This window comes from Antechinus flavipes, chromosome 4 (genome assembly GCF_016432865.1).
Source record: "Antechinus flavipes isolate AdamAnt ecotype Samford, QLD, Australia chromosome 4, AdamAnt_v2, whole genome shotgun sequence".
NCBI lineage: Eukaryota > Metazoa > Chordata > Mammalia > Dasyuromorphia > Dasyuridae > Antechinus > Antechinus flavipes.
In genome coordinates this window covers 419,978,516-420,001,023 of record NC_067401.1, presented here as the reverse complement: position 1 = coordinate 420,001,023, position 22,508 = coordinate 419,978,516, and positions in this window count along the sequence as shown.

Sequence of the window (22,508 nt, the reverse complement as noted above, 5' to 3'; positions counted from 1 at the left end):
ATGTAGTTTCAAAACACAGGCCCAGTAGAATATGGATCTTTCTTCAAGGCATTGTTGAAGTGAGCCTTCTTATAGGATATTTATCCTAATTCCTTATAGCTTTCACGTTTTCCTACATGTTAAAATAATTTTGCATTTGTAAAAATACTTTGTATTATATTTGTATTTGTATTTTCCCTCATTTGTATATGTGTTATCTGTTTCTTCCCCCTTCCTTCTCAGAATGTAAGCCCTTTGAGGTTAAAGAATGTTGCCTTTTTTTTTTTTTTTGACTTTACATGCCTGGGGTCTTGCACAGTCCCTGACACATAGAATGTGCTTAATAAATGTTGAATTTAGTTCCTTTATCTTAACAAGTGGGCTACGCAAGTTTGGCTGGCCACCCTACTGGTATGATATAAGTCTTTCTCTTCATGAAATGGGAAGAATAATCTATACCCCTTCCTCCCTCCCTTCCTCCCTCATGCTGTGGGGATGAAATCAGATCCCATTTATAAAGTACTTTTAGTTCCTTGGAAAGTAGAGCAATATGAACTCAAGGTTTCTGCCCTTATGATTAGAGAGGAATTTTTTATTAAAACAAGCAAACAACTCTCTGGAAGTCAAAGTGTTTGTTGTCTACAGAACTTGGCCCGGAATCATCTCCTCTGTTTTAATAGTAACCTGCAGGCTGTTGGTGGCCTGAAATATTTTGCGGTATGCGAGTCTTGGCTACACTGATCAATATTCACAGACATATACATACGTACGTAAATTTTAGCATGTTTCCTCGGTGGTTTGTGGTAAAACAGTCATATGTCAGACTGACAGGTATTGGGCTCCGAGTGGAATCTTCTCTTTCCTGTCTTCTCACACAGAGCACAATCATATGTACTCCAGGAGGACATGGACACTCACCCGTTCTTTCAAGGCTCAGATTCACACGCACCGAATGTATAGGAAACACACTGCAACCATTCATTCCAGAACTATAGGTCTTCCTCTCGCAGACTGCCCAGCTGGCAGCTTTCAACAGCACAAAGCGAGCCCTACGAACAACAAACACCAGGAGGCCCCTGAGTGTAGTCTCTGCCAGCTCTGCCCAGCATAAAGCCTCCCAGGAGCTGTGGATGTAAGGAAAGTGTGGTTTAAACAAACATACCTATGTGTGCTTGCACACATATACACACACATAGACACATTCTGATGTTTTTCTTGGTCTTCCCCTTTTCATTCATTTCTGACTGTTCAAAGTTAGTGAGGGAACAATGTTATTGATTTTTTTTGGGGGGGTGGAACATGGCATAGTGGAAAGAATGTGAGATTTGAATTTAGAATTCAGGTTGGAATCTCACATCTGCCATGTTCTACCTATGTGACCATCATTTATTTCACCACCTTCTTGTCATTTTCCTTAACTATAAAACTTTGGATTAGAAGGGTCCTGAGGTCTGTTCTAGCTTTAAATCTATTTTCCTATAATTCATTGCTAGTGCTATTAAGAAAGGTGGCATTATGGAAGTTTGGAAATGAAATATAAAGTCTCTTTTTGCCCTTTAAGATACAAGACTAAAGACCAATACTGAGAAACTACTCAGAATCAAAAAAACTCTAGGAATAAATACTAAGAGAATCTTGGGAGGAATGATAGGATAAGGAAATAAAAAAAAAAACATTTTTAAAGCATTTACTATGTGCCACACATTGTGTTAAATAGTAGCTTTTACTCCAGATGAGGAAGAATTTTTTTTGTCACTAATGGATTCTTGAAAAACTTATAAGGCAGACAAAAGATAAGAAAGACAGAAAGAGACACACAGAGAAACATACAGAGAAAAGAGGGGTAAGGGAGGGAGAGAGGACAGAGGGGGGGGGAAGAGACAGAGACAGACAGAGACACATACACAGAGAGAGACAGATAGACACAAACACAGAGACACAGAGACATACAGAGAGGGAGAAAGATTGAGAGAGACAGGGATACATACACACAGAGGCAGAGAAAGACAAGGACAGAAGAAACAGAGACAGAAACACAGAGAGAGAAGGACAGATAGAGACAACTAGACAGACACACACAGAGAAGAGAGAGAGACAGAAACAAAGGAAGATAGAGACAGAGGAAGAGAAAGAGACAGACAGAGGAAGACAGAGACAGAGAAAGAAAGACAGAGAGAGAAAGAGGAGAGGGAGAGAGAATGAAAGAGAGAAAACACTATACTCAGTTCCTGTGTCTGAAAATCAGAAACTACCCCCCCCCCCCAAATATTCCAGTATGATAAAAAGACAAGGGCATTTTAAAGATCTGTGACCTAGACAGACCCCCAGGATGTAAACATTACTACTAAGGAGGTCACTCTGTCCCCCTAAAAGTTAGTTAAGACTGACATGAACTCATGACAGGATGGTTTCTAGTTTGCTTGTTTATTTCTGTCAAAGAATAGGTGAGATCTGAATACTGTAATGCACTTTCACTCAAAGTCATTCTGCTTCTCTGGATATAACTTACAAGGAGTGGAAAACTCCATCCTAGACCCAAGGAGGCAGACAGGGTGCCCGTATTTGTGAACAGGAAAGTTGTGGCCAAAAAACCAATAATACAATGATGCTTTGCCTCCAGTGGAAGCTTGGTTTAGCAATCACTGAGCTAGTGGAACGTACTCAACCAACGTCAGCAGTCTGAAGACATCTGGTCTTTATTTTTGGACTTTTTGTGAAAAGAAAAGGATTATGGTTAGATGTTGATGGAGAGGCCATTCAATATTGTCTATGTACAGGATTTCTTATAATAGTAATCCCTCACTTTGGAAGGATTGTTTTCCAGAATCACAATGTGATTCACAGACATTAACTCCTTGTCCCCCATAAAAAGTTCTCTTTCATATCAAACACCTACTGTGTGCAGAGCTCTGTGCTAAACATGAGATACGGGAGATACAAAGTTCCTGTAAAACAGTGCATGCTCTCAGGAGGATCAGCTACATACATATATATGCATATAGCTGATAAATATATATTACTGTGTGTGTGTCTCTCTATGTATGTGTTTGATAAGATTAGTTTTTTTTTTCTCCAGCAGTTGTTTTCTTTCCCATGCACAACAGGAGAAGGCTTTATTTGAAAGAAGACAAAAGTATCCTAGTTCCTGACTGACCCTGGCTTTTCTGATGAAGTTTCCTGGTTATATTTCAGGGCATATGTGTCACACATGCAGCCCCCATCATTTCTGAGTAGGGTCCAATATAGATTAAAATACGGTTCCTATTTGATCTTAATGTGTTCAGATAACAATGAATATATTTTTTTAAGTGAATGTGTGCCCCATTGGTCTCCTTAGACAGTTTAGTGGCTCCATTTCTATGTAAATTTGACATCACTGATCTAGAGGCATTAAAACATACTAGTACTATGGTTAGTGTGTGAGGACATGTAGTTTAAGGCTCTCAGACTTGGAAGGAACCATGTTCTGATTTCATGTTGACCTGATATATTACCATGGGGAGATGAGAGAGACCACATTGACTGAAGGGGAAGCTAATTGTCACCGTATCCTTACTGCACTGGAGCAAGGTGAACCTCCAGGTTTAACCATTTAGTGACTTGGAGGCATTTCATATTGTCTCCAAATCAAACCTAAACTAAAAGAGTTCTGGCATTAGAGCTGCAGCTACAGCCCATGTATACATATGTATCAAGCAGAATTCCTGGCATATAGTATATACTCAATAAATGCTAGTTGGCTAACTAATACTTTGTATTAATTTACTTGTGCACATGTTATTTCTTCCCTAGTAATATATAATCTTTTCTTCCAGGTAGGAACTGGTTTTGTCTTTGTATCTCCTGCTTCTAGAACATTAGAATATACTAGTGATTTCGTTGGCAGTTGGATCTACTGATGATTAAATTCCTGTTATCAATGTAGATGATACCACTTCTCTTTTCTACAGTCTAAAAAAGTGGGATGCTAAGACTCGCTTACCTAGTATTTATAAAAGTGAGACTTGAACCTAGAGCTCTTTGGCTTCACTGTTCTTTAGACCATGCTGTTTCATTGTATATTCACTCCTTATAAATGTACATAATAGGTAACTTAATAAATGTTTGCCAAATTGAATATTCTTTAATAAGTGCCTTCCCACTTATGGTGGTGGGCACTTATGGTGAGGATCATCTATGCCAGGATTCTTAAAAGGAGAGTACAGTAAGGAGTATGGTTGGCCAAGGGCAAACCAGTAGCTAGAGAACTCCTCAAGAATCCTAGAAATCTGTTATCACCAATATTTAATACTTAAGTAGCAATTCTGGCTTCTGGGGCATGCAACATAAAACACATCCAGTAAAAGTAACATGGATGTTACTTTTATATCAACTTTAAAACACAGATTTGGTTGGGAGATGGGTGAAGAAACATTGTTGTTTGACCTTCTCATTTTTTTTTTAACAAAGATGTTAATAGCTTATAGTTTACTACTCCTTGTAGGGTATTACTGAATGATAAAGGAGAGGGAAAGAAATCCTTAGGATAAGGAATACAGGCATGTGGAATCAATGGGAAATACTTTTGAGTAAACCATTCAGTCATTCTTAGATGCTACCGACTGCTAAAGCCTAAGGTCAGCTTGATACTGAGGTTTGGGTCTCTCTAATAAATTGGCTTGTACAATAAAGATACTTAGGAACAACAAGCTTTAGGAAAATGGTATTATTGAAATAATGAAACACAAACTTCCACAACATACAGAACAGTGGGACTTTTTTCTCCCTCTCTTCTTTGTTCATATATTATTCTTACTTTTTTGTTTGTTTTTATTTTCTGTGTTTGGCCAGCTTATGGTTGCAAGGAAAAAAAAAGTAGAAGGCAGTATGGGGAAAGGAAAAGGAATGTTAAAATTGGAAAAGTTGGCCAAGGAAACTGGAGTGGTGGGTCACCAATGCATTTTTGTCCTAGAAATACCCAATTTATACCAAATGATGCCGTCATCCATTTAAAAAAATCCATACTCCCGATAAAAATACATTTTCATCTAAATATAGCAGGACCAGCCCCTATGCCATGCAATTCTTGGGGATTTATGGCTGACTGGGCTTAATGGTTTGAGTTGTTGTTCCTCTCTGTGGATAATTAATCTCCAGGAAGCTTCTTCTCTGAGGTCCTTAGTCTCCCTAAGTAAAGCTATAATACATTCTTACCCACAAAACCCTGTCATTTAGTTGCTGAGGCTGAGGGTACTCCCTGGCTTTCAGCTCAACTTTTGATTCCTTTTTCTTCCCTATTTTTTTTTAACCAGGGCAGTGCTGTTGTTACCTTGTACAAGGTGTGTAGGGTTTAGAGTTGGAAGGGAGAGAAAAGAGAAAGAGACCGAGACACAGAGACTAAGATGGACACACAGAAAGAGACAGAGACAGGTGCATTACCTGTCAGGGATAGGTGATTCTGATACAAAAATCCAGATCAAAAAGCAATTGTTTTCTGTCTATTAAGAAATAAAGTATTAAAAGATTTCTTCAGGATTTGCTATGTCAAGCATTAATGTCTTTTGTAAGAAAGTCTTTTTTATGTTGATACTTCTGATCAATCTCCATGCTTTTGATCTTTTTTTGGTTCTATACTTGAATCATCTTTTCCAAAATACTTTAAAAATCATCTTCCCATATGTCCATCTTACCATTCATAATAACAACACTATCATAGCAACAATTATTGGAATCATTGTTATTATTGTGGTTATCAGTTGGTCAGTGCTTTAAGGTTTACAAAGCACGATGCAAGAATCTCATTTCATCCTCACAATAATCCTGGTAGGTAAGTCCTTTTATTATCTTCATTTTATCAATTAGGATACCAATGAGGTACTCAAAGGTTAAATGACTTCCCAGGGTCACAAAGGTAGTAAGAATCTTACCCTAACTTTGAAGTAAGGTCTTCCTGATTCCTAGTCTGATAATCTATCCACTGCACATTGAAGGTATCATTAAAACAAATATTGACTGGATTTGGAAAACCTCATGAAGTTTTACACCAAATTTCTCTTCTTCATTCTCTACAATAGAAATTGGGTCAACAAAAATCATCTTGATGCCTAGATAAAATAATTGACCTGAAAACAGAAAGACACAAGTTCTTACCTTGCCTCTGGCTGTTGTTATAGATCTCTGGACAGGTAATTTAACTTCCCCAAGCCTTGGTTTCCTCATCAGTAAAACTGGGTTTATAACAATACCATGTCATCATCTTTGTAGAACACATTAATGTTGTTGTAAGGTTCAAATGAGGTAATATATGTCAAGCATTTTGCACAAATAAAGCCACATAAATATCAGTCATTATTGCAAGCATTGTAAAACAATAAGACCTAGGATTTTCATAGAATTACTATATTTATATTATGTCTTTGGGTGCACAAGGAAACAAACTCAGTTTACTCCTTTTATTGCTTTTCAAAGAAAAACTTGTAAGGTATCCTTCAATCTAACTGCCAATTCCTTTTATCTTCTCGTTTCATAAATTGTGTAGTTATTATCAGTATCTGTGGATTTTGTTTCTCCTAATATTTTGTCAATCTCATGGTTACTTGACAAAGATCTTGTATTAACAGTACCTTTATTTAAATTCATGTTAAAAGATGGGCTAAAATTGTACACAACAACAAGATTGTGTCATGGTCAACTCTTAATAAGGCCTGAATTCTATCACTCACCAACGGCTACTTTTCTACCCACACTGGTGTATCAGTTTTCCACTGAATAGGAACAGGAAAGAATGCAGGCAGGCCTTCAACAGCAACCCTGCCTAAAAAGTACTCAATTGTAATCCTAACTGTTATAATATGTCTCTTCCCCACAGATTGATGGGGAGTTTTTCAACTATAAAAGGAGTAAAAACTCCTGTTTTACCTTCAAATGTCCATCTCAAAAGGGTAGCATTAACTTCAGCTGCTATTGATCCTCCTATGTCTGACATATAGGTTTCTGTCTTAGTCTTTGGCCAGTGACTGGGCCAGTTGGCACTCTAGTGAGTGTATGATCTGCACCTGTGTCTACCAACCCTTCCAATGGTATGCCATTTACAAAAATAGTGTGCATAGGTTGGTCAGCTGTATCAGCTGCAGTCTAAATATTCCTGGATTCTGTTTCTGGGGATCCAAATCTGGGCAACTATCACCAGATTGCCTATTAGGAGTAGGTAACAGTAAAACTGATGCTACTACTTTTCCTGGGTGATAAGTCACACATTGTCTACCTGTATTAGTGACTGGGATATTATCTACATATTCCCCAGTTTCCCACATCAGTGCATGGATGAACACTGTTTTGTAAGTACTCTCAGGAGGTGAAATGGTCAAGCCTATTGTACCTGGAGGTAAGGGATCCATAAGCTGGAGAGGAACAGATTTTACCTCTCCAGGGGATACCTCAGTAGTCCCAGATACATACAATTCTATTCTCCCCAATTGTAATCCCTTTCTCCCATCAGTTTGCTTCTCAGCTGATTGATCATGTCTGAGTACTGAACTTCTAAAGACTCTCTGGCTGTAACATTGGCTGCCCTAAGTGTTTTTTGCCTGGGGCCCTGGAGGTGAGCCTTGCATCCCATTTCCCTCAGGAATCAATTGCTTTGCTTTAGAGGAAAGATGGAAATTCTCAGAGGCCTGTGTATCTTTCAGCCCAGAAACAAGCATAACAGAAGTCTGTAAAGAAATTTAATTTAAAGGAAAGGGGCATTCATTGATAATTATGCCTTGTTTTAAAGGAAATTTGTACAGGAAGATGTGAATTTACCAGTTCTCTCCAGATAAGGGTTAATTTTATTCTAAAAAATGACATGTTGATCTAAAAACTATTTAGAGCCTTTGATTACCAAGTTGATGGAGGTGGGGGGAAGAGAAGAGAAGGGACTAGCAGGGAAATTTGCCTATTCTAGCATCGTGACCACATTTAGATAATTCTTTTCCTGCTGATAGCCATGAGGACTTTAAAGCCCATTAGTGTAATGTCTGAGCTAGCTCTCTGGAGGGCCTCAGGATCAGCCCGAGTCCTTGGTCTTTAGATGGAGAAGTGAAGGAGCAATGAAGGAGGCAAGGGAGCTGCCATGTGGCTGGTCCAAGATGGAGTCCTGGAGTCTGAAGTCTTCTCTGTGGCTTAGAGCTTCTGCTGAGGGAGCATGGCCGAGAGAGAGAGAGAGAGAGAGAGAGAGAGAGAGAGAGAGAGAGAGAGAGTCCTCTGTGCCTGTGACTCCTTTTAAATACTCCAGTACAATCACATCACTCTCACACAAAGCATGTCCAAACACACATTTCGGAATTCCCTACGCCAGGAATATAAGTTAAGTCCTTAATTTCCAAATCTATAGGTATTATTATTTTCATTTTATAGGTAATTAAAAAAGGCTTCACCAATGAGGTATAAACAAGGTACAAAGGAAGTAAGTATAAAGAAATTCTAACACTTTTTTTGTGTCCTGCTTTCTAGAGCCCCCAAGTTGGGGTGAAAAAATATATTGTTGCTTCCTAGAGCCCCCACACCAGTGTGATTAAAATACACTGTCCTAGTAGAGAAGTGATGGGGTGGGACTTCTAAGGATGGTGGAAAAAATGGAGTCCGTTTATTTCAAGGACTTTCCTTTTTATATAATGTAACAAAAACAACACTGTGCACATGGGAACACACAAACAACTTGCTTTTGTACATACTTTGCCACCTGGTATCACTCTTCCACCTGGTATCAATCTGCTTCAATCACAACACAGGTTGTCACCACTCCCTGACTTCTCAGTAAGACTGAGAGCCCTTAGGGGAGATGGAGAGTGGAACCAGACAATATCAGCAGGTTCTCTCTGGGCTGAAGGGTCTTATACCTTACCCAGAGTTTCCCATTAACTGTGACCCTCTACATTTTTTCTGTTTTAGGATGGGAAGTTCCTCAATCAATGATGGTTATAGAAGATGGCTAGCCTTTGGCTCACTCAATTAAAATCTATCCTGGTGAATGTTAAAAGGCAAGCTTTTCAGTTCTGCAACCATTTGAGACAAGTCAAGTTCTGCCCCATCCTTCAGAGGAATCATCTCTAGCTATTCAAAAGAAAGGCTTTTATGAAAGAAGACCTAGATTTTGAGAGATGATAGCTTCCCCCCACTTTTTTCCCTGAAATCTGAGGTATGGAGGTGAGAAGATGGAGCTGGGAGAGAAGTTTCATTCTTTCCCCTTTGCATCCACCAATGGTAGCATTTATCAATAATACTACTCACTCAGGAGGATGAATTGGGTCCAACCAAGAGCAGGTTCAGATAGTCTATAGTCAATCTGTAGAATCATTGGAGAATTCTCTCTGGCAGTCAGGAGTACTGAGAGGCATTATGGTATAATGGCTATAACACTTTATTTAGAATCAGGAAGACCTGGAATGGAACACTTCTTAAGATATAGACTAGATGTGTGACTTAGGGAAAGTTACTTAACTAACTTTCCTCATTCTGCAAAATGAGAGGGCTGGGTTTGGTAATTTCCAAAGGCTTCTAAATCTACATATATTGTTCTATTTTGGAAATTTTTATTTTAATTTAGAATTTATTTATATTAAACACACATATTTAGAATTTATTTATATTTACATTTATAGTACTTTAGAATGAAACAAAACCTGGGATCCTAGCTGTTTAGCATAGATGATTTGCTCAGGATGAGCAGCAGGATATCATAAGCAGAAAAAGGGCAATGAGGTTCTAGAATACCAGAGACATGAATTACCTCAGTAATGGATATGCTCTACATGTCTGCCTCTCTACTAGTATACTTAATGTGTGTTCACTCTTCCTACTGATGCTATGTATTTTGTGGGAGCATGAGCTACAGGTTTATAGGAGGAAGGTTTTGTTATTATGTCATTTCAATAAATTACTTTTTTTGGAGCTATGTCAAGTGGCTCTCTTCTAAAGGTAAACAGACCAGTGGGGGCTCCTGAGGTATATTCTTAGTAATATTGACTCATAGAATACTTTGAATGTAGAATAATTATAATCTGTACACATAAACTGTGTGTTACTTGTGTGTGTGCTATTTGCATAATTCCAAATTTATTTAGTTGGACAGGTTAACTTCTCTGTCCAAAATGTATTATTATATCTGTCTTTCCTCAGTATTTACAACATCCACTATTTCCACCTTGTGTCACTAGCAATTTGATAGTTGTAAAATAAAGTCTCAGAATTGTGTAAAAGTGTTTCTGATATTCTGGGAATTTATTTCATTTCAAATGATGAAACTAGGTTATGTTCTAACTCAGTTCAGTTAAGCAAATATTTATTGAATGCCTACTTTATAAGTAGCTTTGTGTCAGAGTTGGAACCCCAGAGCTATATTACCTTCAGTGGAAAGAATTAGCATAGTCAAAGGCCTTAAGTTTGATGGATAAGAGTGAGTTGATTAAAACTGATACTTCTCATGAAGCAAATAATTATATTTTAAAATACTGTGATTCTTGCTCCTGTCCCTTTGTTGTTATCATGAGCTTTTCGTCACTAAAATGTTGATACCCTGGAATGTTTCATGAATTGTCACATACAACAAGTACATTGTTTGATTTCTTTGAGAACCCTTTTTTCCTTTTAAAAAAATCTTTTTTATAATAATCAGCATAATGATAATAGTAATATCTAACATTTATATAGTGCTTACTATATCCCAGGCATTGTGTTAAGTATTTTACAATTCTCATTTGATCTTCATAATAATCCTGAGATGTACATATTGTCTTTATTCCAATTTTACAGATAAGGAAACTGAGCCTGCAGAGTTTTTTTAAAGTGACTTACCCAGGGTCACACAGCTAATAAGGGTCATTGGACTCTTTTGACACATTTGAACTCACGCCTTTCTGATTCCAGGCTCAGTGCTCTATCCATTGTACCACTTTGCTAGGTATAGAATGGAGGAAAATTATGTTAAAAAAATGAAGGGGATGCCACATTTAAAAAAAACACTCATTTTTAGTAAAAGAAAAATGAAAATTATGATATTCCTAGATTATACCTAGCAAATTGACAAAGTTAATATAAAAGGAAAATAACAAATATTGAAGAGACTGCAGGAAAATGGGCACATTAATATACTATTGGTGGAGTTGAGAATTGGTCTGGTCAATCCAGAAGGCAAATTGAAATTGTTGGTCCCAGAATTACTCAATTAGTCATATGGCTGGACTCTAGAATGCTATTCCTACCTATACTCAAAGAGATCAAAGAGGAAAAAGATCCATTTGTACAAAAAATATTTATAGTAGCTACTTTTGTGGTGGCAAAGAACTGACAAATAAATCAATACCTATCAATTGGAAGAAATTTAAGCAAATAATGGTAAAAAGGATACAACAATATATTGTTATCCTATAAGAAATGATGGCTGATAATTTTCAGTAAAATAGGTGAAGATTTGAATGAACTGATACAATGAGAAGTGAATAGAACCAGAGGAAGAGGAACAGTTTATATTGTAACATAAAAAAAACAAAGAACTTTGAAAGACTTAGGAACCCTAATCAATGTAATAGTAAACCATAATTTCAAAGGAAAAATTATAAGACATGCCATTTACCTTCTGATGGAGAAGAATTAAGACTAAAGATGGATAACTGGGCATATATTTTTGGACATGGCCAATGCAGGAATTCGTTTTGCTTGACTATACATATTTGTCACCAAGCTTTGATTTTCTTTCTTTTTTTATTTCGGTGGTGATTGTGGGGAAGATGAGAAAATACATTTTTATTCATTAAAAAATTAATGAAAAAAGATTATCTAAAACAAAACAACTCTAACTAGAGGGCAGTCTAAAAAAAATGAAAAAAAGATTATATAAAATAAAACCAATCTAAAAGGCCAGTCTAATTATATCAGTAAATTTTAAATCAATATCTTTATAGGCATTCCTACAATATAAGTTATTCCATCAATGATTGACCTATTCTATAATAATTTTAATACATAATTACCAAATTCCACCCCGATACCTGCCATATATAGCATTATTTGCAATTAGACTGTGAGTTTATTGGGGGCAGGGATCATGTACTGGCCTTAGTATTCCAATGCTAGCACAATGCCTGGTACATAATAAGTACTTAATAAATAAATATACATTGATTGGTTTTAATATGACAGTCATAATTTGGACAGGGGTTACTAGGGCCTTATCCTAAGGAGCCAAAATTTGGAGGATATCGATAATGCTTCCTTTCAGTAATATTTAATTCTTTGAACTTCTTATCTAATTAAAGAAGGAGAATTTGCTAAAATAGAAAGTCACCAGATGGTGTACTTCTTCCTTTGAACATCTATATGCTAGATAAATTCTTCTTCACCAATAGGGGCAGTGTCCTAGGTTTCAGTCTCACAGATAAAAAGAAATATTTTTAGACTATCCCTAAGGCTATGTGAGAATTAAGGTTTTTCCCCTCCTCTACCCTTAACTGAGTTTTTTTTTTTAAAGATTTGACTGGAAGTTATGCTTGATCCAGAAGCCAAATGGTTAGTTATAATTGTGATTCTCGACCACTACCTGACCACATTTATAATATATTCCTATAGACCCAATTGTTTATTTCACCAACTCTATACAGAAAAAATGAACTATATTAAGGAAGGTATGTCTATAATGAAATAATCTAAAATTTTGAAATATTCTTGCACTTATCCAGCCTCCATTAAAGTAGCCTTTATGTTTGGCATTTTAAAACCTTTCTGTTTCACTTCAGTCTAGGCGTCTGAACTTATTCCTCTTTTTCCTTCCTTCACGCACTCGGTGGTTTAGTGAAACTGGTCTATTTGCTGTTGCCTGAATATGACATTCTACCGCCCTCTTAAGAGACTTTGCTTTTCCATTCCCTCATTCCTTTCTCAAGGAATCTCTTTCATTAAAGCTCAACTCTTGTCACCTCCTACAAGAAGCCTGTCCTAATCCTACCAATTGCTAGTGCCCTCCCCACAGTGGACAGACTTTGTATATATAATTATTATGGGCCAGAACTTGAAACGAAGGATTCTTACAAGGTGGAGTTGATAGAGACCATAGTTATCTAATTTAGCATGACTCAGTATGATTGATTTAATTGTACAACATATAATGTTATGGGCCAGAACTTGAAACAAGGTATTAAGTGGAATTGAAGAGACAATGGTTAAATCAAGTTTAGCATTGATTTAGTCCTACAACAAATAATGGTTTCCTAGTGGTATAATGATTGGAGTATACTCATTGTGGAGCATATAAGGGAGAAGCTCTCAGGGCCAGAAAGGACAAACGCACTAGAAGCTTTCAGAGGCTGAGACAGATTCATTCCATTGTTCACCTTTGGTGGCTGGAGGCTGGAGGCTGAAGCCTAAACCTTTGGATTCGGAGAGATTCAGAGGGCAGAGAAGGAGGCAGGAGCTCAAGCTCACAGAACCAAGAAGAGAGGTAGGCCTCTAAGAAAACTAACTGGGCCCCAGGAAAAGAGACAAAACTTTGAAAGAGACAATAAAGGATTTGGACTTTAACCCCTGGTTGCACTTGTAGTGATTACTGAACTGAAACGGAGGCTGGTCCAGAGACCCGAAGAAAACCTCAACAGCGAACATTACATTTTAGAGAGAACATTACATATAATATATTTAACAGATAATGTATTTTACAATATGTATGTGATATTTTTAGTTATATATTGTGTTTATAACATATACAAATGATATATATTTATTCACTCATATACTTATTTGCTCCAATAGAATGTAATCCTCTTAAGGGCAAGGAATATGTTGTTTTTTGCTTCCTCAGCAAGTAATAGTACTTTGCAACACAAAAGACATCTAATAAATACTCGTTGAATTAATTGAAATAAATTGAATGTGGCAAAGTAGAAAGAATGCTGGACTTTGAGCCCAATGAAAAATGGACTCTAATCCTGCTCTGACAGTTGTTGCATGATCATCATCAAATCCTTTATGAGCCTCAATTTCTACATCTGAAAAATAGTTAATAGTTTCTGCCTCTCAGAGTTGTGAGAATCAAATGGGATGAGGGGTGTTACGTACTTTGCAAACTTTAAAATTCTACATATATGTTAGCTATTGGTGTGGCTAATTGCAAGTTGATCTACAATTGTCTATTTGCATGGTAAAATGCTAAAAGTCAACCTTGCTAGGATTTTTTCTTCTCTTCATGCTCTTCTCCCCCTTGATCTATTCCTGGTCCCTACCTCACTTTTGCTACTTTCTCTCAAAGACTCTCCTGAGCTAGTTATCTTAGAAAAGGCCAGTCTAACTATAAAACAGCAGGGTTTTTTTTTTAACCCAGCTTCAACCACACCCCTGACCACTGCATCCACCAGTTAAGGATAGAGAGACTGCTAGTCCAGCTTTTGCAACATCTGGCTTTGTGAAGTGTGTATGGGTGCATGCTTAAGAATGTATGTATACAAGCACATGTGTGGATATATGTGGTAGGCATTCTCATTTTTTTTTGAACACAAAAAATTGGTTTATGTAGTTCAATGATTAGGATGGCAGGTTCTCTTCTTAGCATATTCCCCACTGAAGGGTCAAGTTCCCACTTAAAGGCTCAGTTTCCCCCAGTCATATAAATTGCTTCAAATTGTCTCATTTTCCTTGATAAGTAATGACCCCTGTCTGTCTGCTCTCCTGTCAGACTGTAGCTACTTCAATGAGCTGGCGACAACAATTCCTTTGGGCTTTGGCAAGCCCAGGATGTGGGATGATCATGGGGGATATCATGGTGTTGATTATTCACATCCTGGCCAGACATCTTCTCATATTCATCTTTAACTTGGCTGGCTTATAAGAGCTCTAGGGGAAAGGAGATCAGGGATATCCTTACTGCCAAGCTCAAGGATCACAAGAGAAAACAGTCTCTTTCTTTTATTCTCTTTTCCCATATATACACATGTATATGTACAATTCCATATATATGCCTATAAATGTATTCCAATGTATATGTATAGATATATGTGTATGTACACATATATTTATTTCTTTTATGTGTATTTATATTAATATATGTCTCTATATTTATTTTTCAAAAATGTTACAGAGTCACATTCAAACCTTCTTTTTGCATTTGATCAATCTAGACAGATGTCATGGATCACTCAGGGGAAGTCCCTTTCAGTACCAGAGACCACCAGAGCAATCCACGACTTTCCATAGGCTGTTGTTCATTTCATTGAACAATGGTCCATTTTAGTTGCTTTTCTATGGCTCCAAATCTCAGATTTTCAATGACTCATAATGAATAATACGTTGGATTTAGAATTAGGATTGCCTGAATTTGAATGTCACTTCAAACATTTACTAGCTGTGTGACCCTAGATAAGTCACTTAATTTATCTGGGCTTTATTTTCTCCCTCTGTACAATGAAGGAGTTGACCTAGTGACTGTTAAAATCTCTAGTAGCTTTGAATCCGTGCTCTTACTAACCTTTATTTCAGCTTAGTCTAAGCTAGATTATAACAGCTAATTAGCCCTTTTTCTTCCTGGATCTGACTCTTGACTTTGTCAACTTCGATGCTTCTGGTTTCCCTTATCCCCATCTATCTCCCTAGTTCTGCTTGGTCTCTGCTAGGTACTGGTAGATAATTCCTCCCCTTCTTTCTGTCTTAAAAGTTTCCAATGTATAATTGAACACTATCTGCATGTTGTTACAGCCTGTTGGAGGTAGAAGGGAGTTTAAAGAATGCTTAAGGGGTAGGCAGTGAAAGTATTGTCTCATTTTATTAATGAGGAAGATGAGGTCCCGAAAAATTAAGAAATTTTATTACAATTAAAAAGCAAGTAGGTATTATAGTTAGGATTTGAACTCATATTCTGACTCCAAATCTAACATCCTTTGCCTGGTACAATTTTCCTCCCTATTACTAGCAACCAGGTTCTGACTGTGGTGACCTTTTCTAGATAACATCTTCTTATCCCACTTAACTCCTTTTAATTATGCTTTTGGGTTTTTTTTAATAGGCGGCAAGGTGATGCAGTGGATAAAGTATTTGGCCTTGAGTCAGTAACCTCAGTCACTTACTAGCTATGTGACCCTAGACAAGTCACTTAATCCTGTTTGCCTCAGTTTCCTTATCTGCAAAATGAGCTGGAGAATGAAATGATAAACACTCCAGTCTCTTTGCCAAGAAAACCACCAATGGGGTCATAAAGAGTCAGATGCTACTGAAAACTAAACAATAAAATGAATTGTTAAATTTTCATATTATGACTTTTGTTATGATGCCTGTTTTTGGTTCCATTTGGGCATTAATTTTGCTTATTTTGCTATTTGGCCTACAATATTGTTCAGTGCATCTAAAATTGTTATTTTTTTCTATAGCAATTTGTTATAGATATACATATGTCAAAATGAAATAGGCATGTGAAATATCATGCATATAATTTGACTTTAAATTTAACACAGAAGGAAACTATCTAGTATTGTTGGGAATTAAGCTTTGTCAGTTGCAGGTATTGTTAATTTCCCCCTTCCCTTTTATCATGTGTGGTGTTCTGAGGTGATTTTCTGGCATATTAGTTAATAAGCTTTACTCTAGAATTTGGTGTTATATTAAACAAGTACAGAGACAAGACTTAATGACTGATTTTATAAGGAATAGCAAGTTTTCAAACCTTGGAGAGAAATGTAATAGTGCTTGGTAAGGGATCAATTAGCCACAAAATCCCCTGAGATCTGTAATTTTCCCAGGTTGAGAAATGAAAAGATCAGCCTATGGACAGGGGAAGGGATTGAGTGGGTGATCTTCAAGCATGGCGATTGTGGGAGTTTGTCTCAAGGAGGACATGGAGAGAAGGAAGAGATTGGAGATCACAGCATTAGCATGACCTAAAGCAGTGGACGATGACTATAACATCTGCAGTTCTCTTCTAGAGAGATGATTTCTGTATTAATCTACAAATTAAGAGGTGTATGTAATTGTGCTTTATTGTGGATGCTCATTTCAATAGGAGGAGTAGTAAAGAGAAACAAATCAACTGAGAGAAATGGGGAAGCCTTATCCTGTCCCAGTCTTAATTTTATGCTTGTTTTCTCAGGTTTCTTCTGGTAAAGAATATATTTACTAGATTTAATATTATTTCTCAAAAACAACTGTTATTTGCAGTCCCTTTGCTTATGAGCTATTTTATCACTGTCCTTCTAAGTATAGAATTACTTTATCATAACATTTAGAATTTATATTCATGAACTGTTTTAAAATCTAATTCATAGACAATAATAATAATAACAAAAACAATGATGATGACGAAGATGATGATAACTAAGACATACACTAGAGAAGGGAATGTCAAATTGCTTTCATACTTTTATTTATTTATTTGTGGAATGAAGCAATAATTTCCATAATATAGGGCAACATAAAAAAGGTGATTGCACAGATAGTTAGTGTCTGAGGCTTGATTGAACTCAGGTTTTCCTGACTCCAGACCTATAGCTCTAGATGTGAATCAAGGTTGTATACGTATATATGTGTGTATACACACGCATGCACACGCACACATATATATATAGGTGTTCATTTTTATATGTATTTTGCAAATCTTAAAATGCCATATCAATTTCATTTGTTATTATTGTTATTTCTAAGCTAGAGAGTATCTGGTGGAGAATGATTAAGATAGTTAAGGACCTTGAGTCTCTGCCATATGAAACCTAGTTGAAAAAATGTTAATGTTTAGCCTGGAGAAAAGAAAAATCAGAAGGGACATGATAGTTGTCTTTAAGTATTTTAAAGACTGATATATGGGGGATTTAGAGGAATTTAGATTGGTTTTACTTTGGCTCAGAGGTCAGAGTAAAGAGCCATGGGTAGAAGTTTTTGAGAGGCAGATTTAAGCTCAAAGAAAAGAGAAGCCTGCTAATCATTAATACTGTTCAGAAAAAGAATAGACTTCTTTGGGACAAGATTCCCCCATCTGGGAAAGGATGATAGCTTGCTTTGTATGTTGTAGATAGATTATTGTTTAGATTCAGGCAGCAATAAGCCTTCTGATATCTGATTAGGCTTTTGATATATTCTGATATCTAACTGTAATTGTATGTAGCCACATTGAGGATGACTGAATCACAGCCACAGTGTAAGTGGATTATAGACTTGAACCTTAAAAGAGAAAGTGGAAAGCAGAGGAGAGTATGAACTGACAGACTGGACAGAACAAAAATGATCAAAAACATAGATTTGTTGTTATGGAAGGAAGCTTACTTACGATACAGTCACTTCAGAGAAAACCATAAACATCAGATAGTGTACATTAGAGAGACATATAGACTAATTCACTTAATAAATGTTTATTAAGAGCCTCATGTTCCAGGCATTATCTTAGGCACTGAGGATACAAAAAAAGACAAAAGATCATCACTGTCCTCAAAGCTCAAATCTAATGGGCAGGCAATATGCAGACAAATATATACAAAACAAATGATATCCATAATAAATAAGATATAATTTAATAAAAGGAAAACACGTTAGGAGAAAGAGGGAAGCACGGAGCTCAAGAATATTAGGATACCTGGACAGTGGTAGAACTGGGGAGCTTCTGTGTCCCATCAAGAGCTACATGAGTCTTAATTAGTCACAATGGAACTGTTCTGATGGAATGATGGAGGATTTTCTCTATCAGCTGAGGCATGTGTAGACCAAGTCTCCTAGATGTAATGGAAGAGTTCCTGAACCAAGCTGGAGAGAGAATTGAAGATCTGCAAATGACAGCTTCAATATAGAGGGCCAAACTTAGTCTTCACTTTTGTTAGTACTTTAAGTTATATAGCCTGTGAAGCTTCATGGGAGGTGGTTGACTTTCTAGAGACACTGGATGTTTGCCACTTTGAGGGTGGTTGTATTGTGAATTCCAGACTATACTATGCATTTGGAGGACAGTATTAGACCGGATAAGTGATGCAATGACTAGAGGATTGGGTTTAGAATCAAGAAGGACCCATCTTCCTGGATTTAAATCTGGCCTTCAACACTTACTAACTGTGTGACTCTCAGCAACTTTTTTTTTACCTCAGTTTCCTCAACTGTAAAGCTATAGAAGGAACTGGCAAACCACTTCAGTATCTGCTCAGAAAACCCCAAATGAAATCATAAAGAGTTGTGTTTAACAACAAATATAGTGGGAAGAGGGGAGATGAGCCAAAAGAGAAATGTGTAGGAGCAGTCCCTCAAATTTATAACAGTTCAAACCTAAATACTAATTCTTGCCACATTAAATTAAATTGAAATGCAATTGATAATTTGAGAACAATTTTTGTTGTTGTCATAGAGTTTATTTTTTCAGTTACATTCAACTTTTCTTAATTTCATTTGGGATTTTCTTATGAAAGAAACTGGAGTGATTTGTCATTGCCTTGTAAAACAATTTACAGATGAGGAACTGAGGCAAGCAAGGTTAAGTGACTTATTCAGAGTCACAAGTCTGGGGACTGATTAGAACTAGGGAAAATGAGTTTTCCTTACTCTAGGTCAGTCACTCTGTCCATTAAGCTACCCACTGCCTGATATAACATATTAGAAGTCACTGGCATATAATAGAAAGAGCTTTGTAATAAGCATTGGAAGGTGTGAGCATTCATTAGCTCTGAGACTTTGACTGAATACTTCACCTTTCTGAGTCTCAGAATAAATCGAGTAAGTTCACCTCAATCACCATTATGATCCCTTTTGGATTTAATAGTCTTTGAGTCTTGTGTTCTAGATTTTAATGCTTTTTCTGAGTTCTTTGGTGGGTCTATATTCCGTGAAAGGAATGTAACTCTGATGTTGACTTTCTCATTTAAAGCCAAGTTTGAGTCAAACCAATGTACCTGGGTAGGTTGGTTTCCCCTTGTTCCTTCCCTTACTTTACAAACATGACTATGGAAATAGTTTTGGAACCCATCAAGTAGAATGACCTTCCCGAGAGAAATCAGAATTGCCTTTCTTTTGATCAGGATATGTGAACAGCTATGTTCACCTTCCACCACCCTTCTCTTGGTCTCTCATGGCTACTCTTTTAACACACTTTTCTCAAGAGTTTCAGCAATTTGGAACCTGGCTGCTCTTAACTTTCCAGCATTATTATACTTTACTTTCTTCCACACAATCTATGACCCAGATTTACCAGCCTATTTGCTGTTCCTTACATGCAATGCTCCAACATCCAAAGCCATGCCTTTGCATTAACTGGAAAGTTAGACTCTTTCTTTTTGCTTTTTTTCCCCTGGCTTCTTTCAAGGCTCAGATCAAATCTCACTTTATGCAAGCTTTCCCCAATCTCCATATCTTCTAGTATCTCCCCTCTGAGACTATCGTTCATGTACTTGAAATGTCTTATAAATGCCTAATAATTTCTATTTTTGTCTCTTCTAATAGAGTATACAACTTTCTAAGGGCAGGATTGGTTTTCTTTTCTTTATATTACCAAGAAGGGAGGAAAGAAGGAAGAAGTAAGGATGAAAAGAAAAATGGAAGGAAAGAAGGAACTAAGGGAGGGAGGTGTAAAAAGAAAGAAAGAAGGAAAAAAGAAGGAAGGGAGAGATGAAATGAATATAAAAAAGAAGCAAGGAAAGGAAGAAGAAAGGAAGGAAAAAGAGGAAGGAAGAAGAGAGAAAAGAACAGAAAACATTTATTAAGTGTTTACTATGTACCAGGCTCAATGCCAAATTCTGGGAATGTAGGGATAGAAATTCAAGCAAAAAAAAAAAAAAGAAAGAAAGAAAGTCCTTGACCTCAAGGAGCTTATCTTTGACAGGGAAAGAAAACACATAAAAGAGAATTGAAGGGGGAGAGATTGTGCTCCGTTTGCGGACAGGAAGGGGCTTAGCCTCCATTACAAAATGTATGCTCCAGGAAAAACTCATCAATGAGTGAAAGGAATGGGTCATACAAAAGTTGCAGGGGTGGTTAGATATTCCAGGAGCAGGGGCTGAAAGGCCTACATAGCTGAGAGACTGTGTATTTAGCACAGTGCCTAGCACACACATGCTTAATAAATGCTTATCGATTGACCTCAGTTCCTAAAGGAACTGATGAGAAAAAAATACAGATTAGTGAGGAGAGTTTTCCTCTGTTTTTGCTTCCTTGATAGTGCTATGGGGTCTCACACCTTCTAAAGTCAATTTTCTCTTGACTATCTTTGTGCTGTGGCTCTACCTCAAGCCTAATTGCCCCTGAAAAGGTACTTTTTACTACTGACAAAAAATAGTGTAGTTCCTGACCTGCTTCCAACTCTCTTCCAAATGTAGTCACTCCCACTCTGTCTTTTGCCCCAGAGCAGAAATGTAGTTAACTTTCCTGGCACAGGGGCTAGGAGTATACTGTAACACACACAATCCCTCCGGTGGCCCAGACTGTGAACAAGTATTTATGAATGATAGATGGAAGATGATCCAAAACTAACTGGATCCTGGGTAGAGGTGTATCTGGCAGCCTTCCTCCCCAGCTCAGTTACTGTGGAATGCACCTAGGGAAACCCTGTTTCTGGACTGAATGTCTCCAAGTGATTGCATTTGCAGTCATGAGCCTTACCCCTAAGGACAAGGGAGCAATCCTCACAAAGCAAAAAAAAAAAAAAAAGCGAACAAAAAACCCTACTATGCTATGCTGTGGTAACTGATCCAAGTATGACTGCTTGTGTAGAATATCTATAAGGCCAAAGGTCCTGGCTTGTCATATAGTGGGCCCATTCTCCCATCTCCTAGGCTCTGGTCTAGTCCGGAGACCTTTCATGTATTCCCCAAGGCTTCTGAAGCTGCACAAGATCCTATGGGATGCATCAGAAGTGTTCTAAATAATGCTGAAAGGTAGAATTCCAGGATGACAAGCAAACCTTTGCAAGGAGCCTCCTTATTTTCCTCTGCATTTCAGTAGGCCCTACCATGCATTTGTCCTCATCACCACTTCCTTTTGTGACCAAAGGCTCTGGTACTTCCTCCCCTCTCAATCTACTGGCTGATAATCCAAATTCTTTTTACTAAGGGCTAACATTTGTAGGAAGATTTAATATTTGTATAGCACTTTAAATATATCACCTCATTTATTCTTAACAACCCAATGATATAGATGCTACTGTCATCTCCATTTTACAGATGATGAAACTGAGGATGAAAAAGATTAAGTAATTTAGTATCTGAGGTGGGATTTAAACTCAAATCTTCCTCAATCCACATTTATCACTCTTAGCCACTCAATCATAACTTGGATAAACCTTTCCTCCCCTCTTTAATTAGATAAAAATTATAGCCCACCAAGAGAACTGCAATGTGGAAATTCTTTCCATTGGTGCAAATCTCTACTTATTGATCTATAACATAAAGTCTTAGAGAGTTGCCAGGTGGGGAGTAAAAGGTAAAGTGATTTGCTTATATTCACATAGATCCTGTGTGTTAGTCAGTGAGCCCAGGTTTTCCTGATTCTATCTACTGTGTTTCTCTTGCCTTTCTGATTAAGAGACATATATTGACATAAATTTACCCTATGGTATAAGTGACACATATAAGATACTTTCT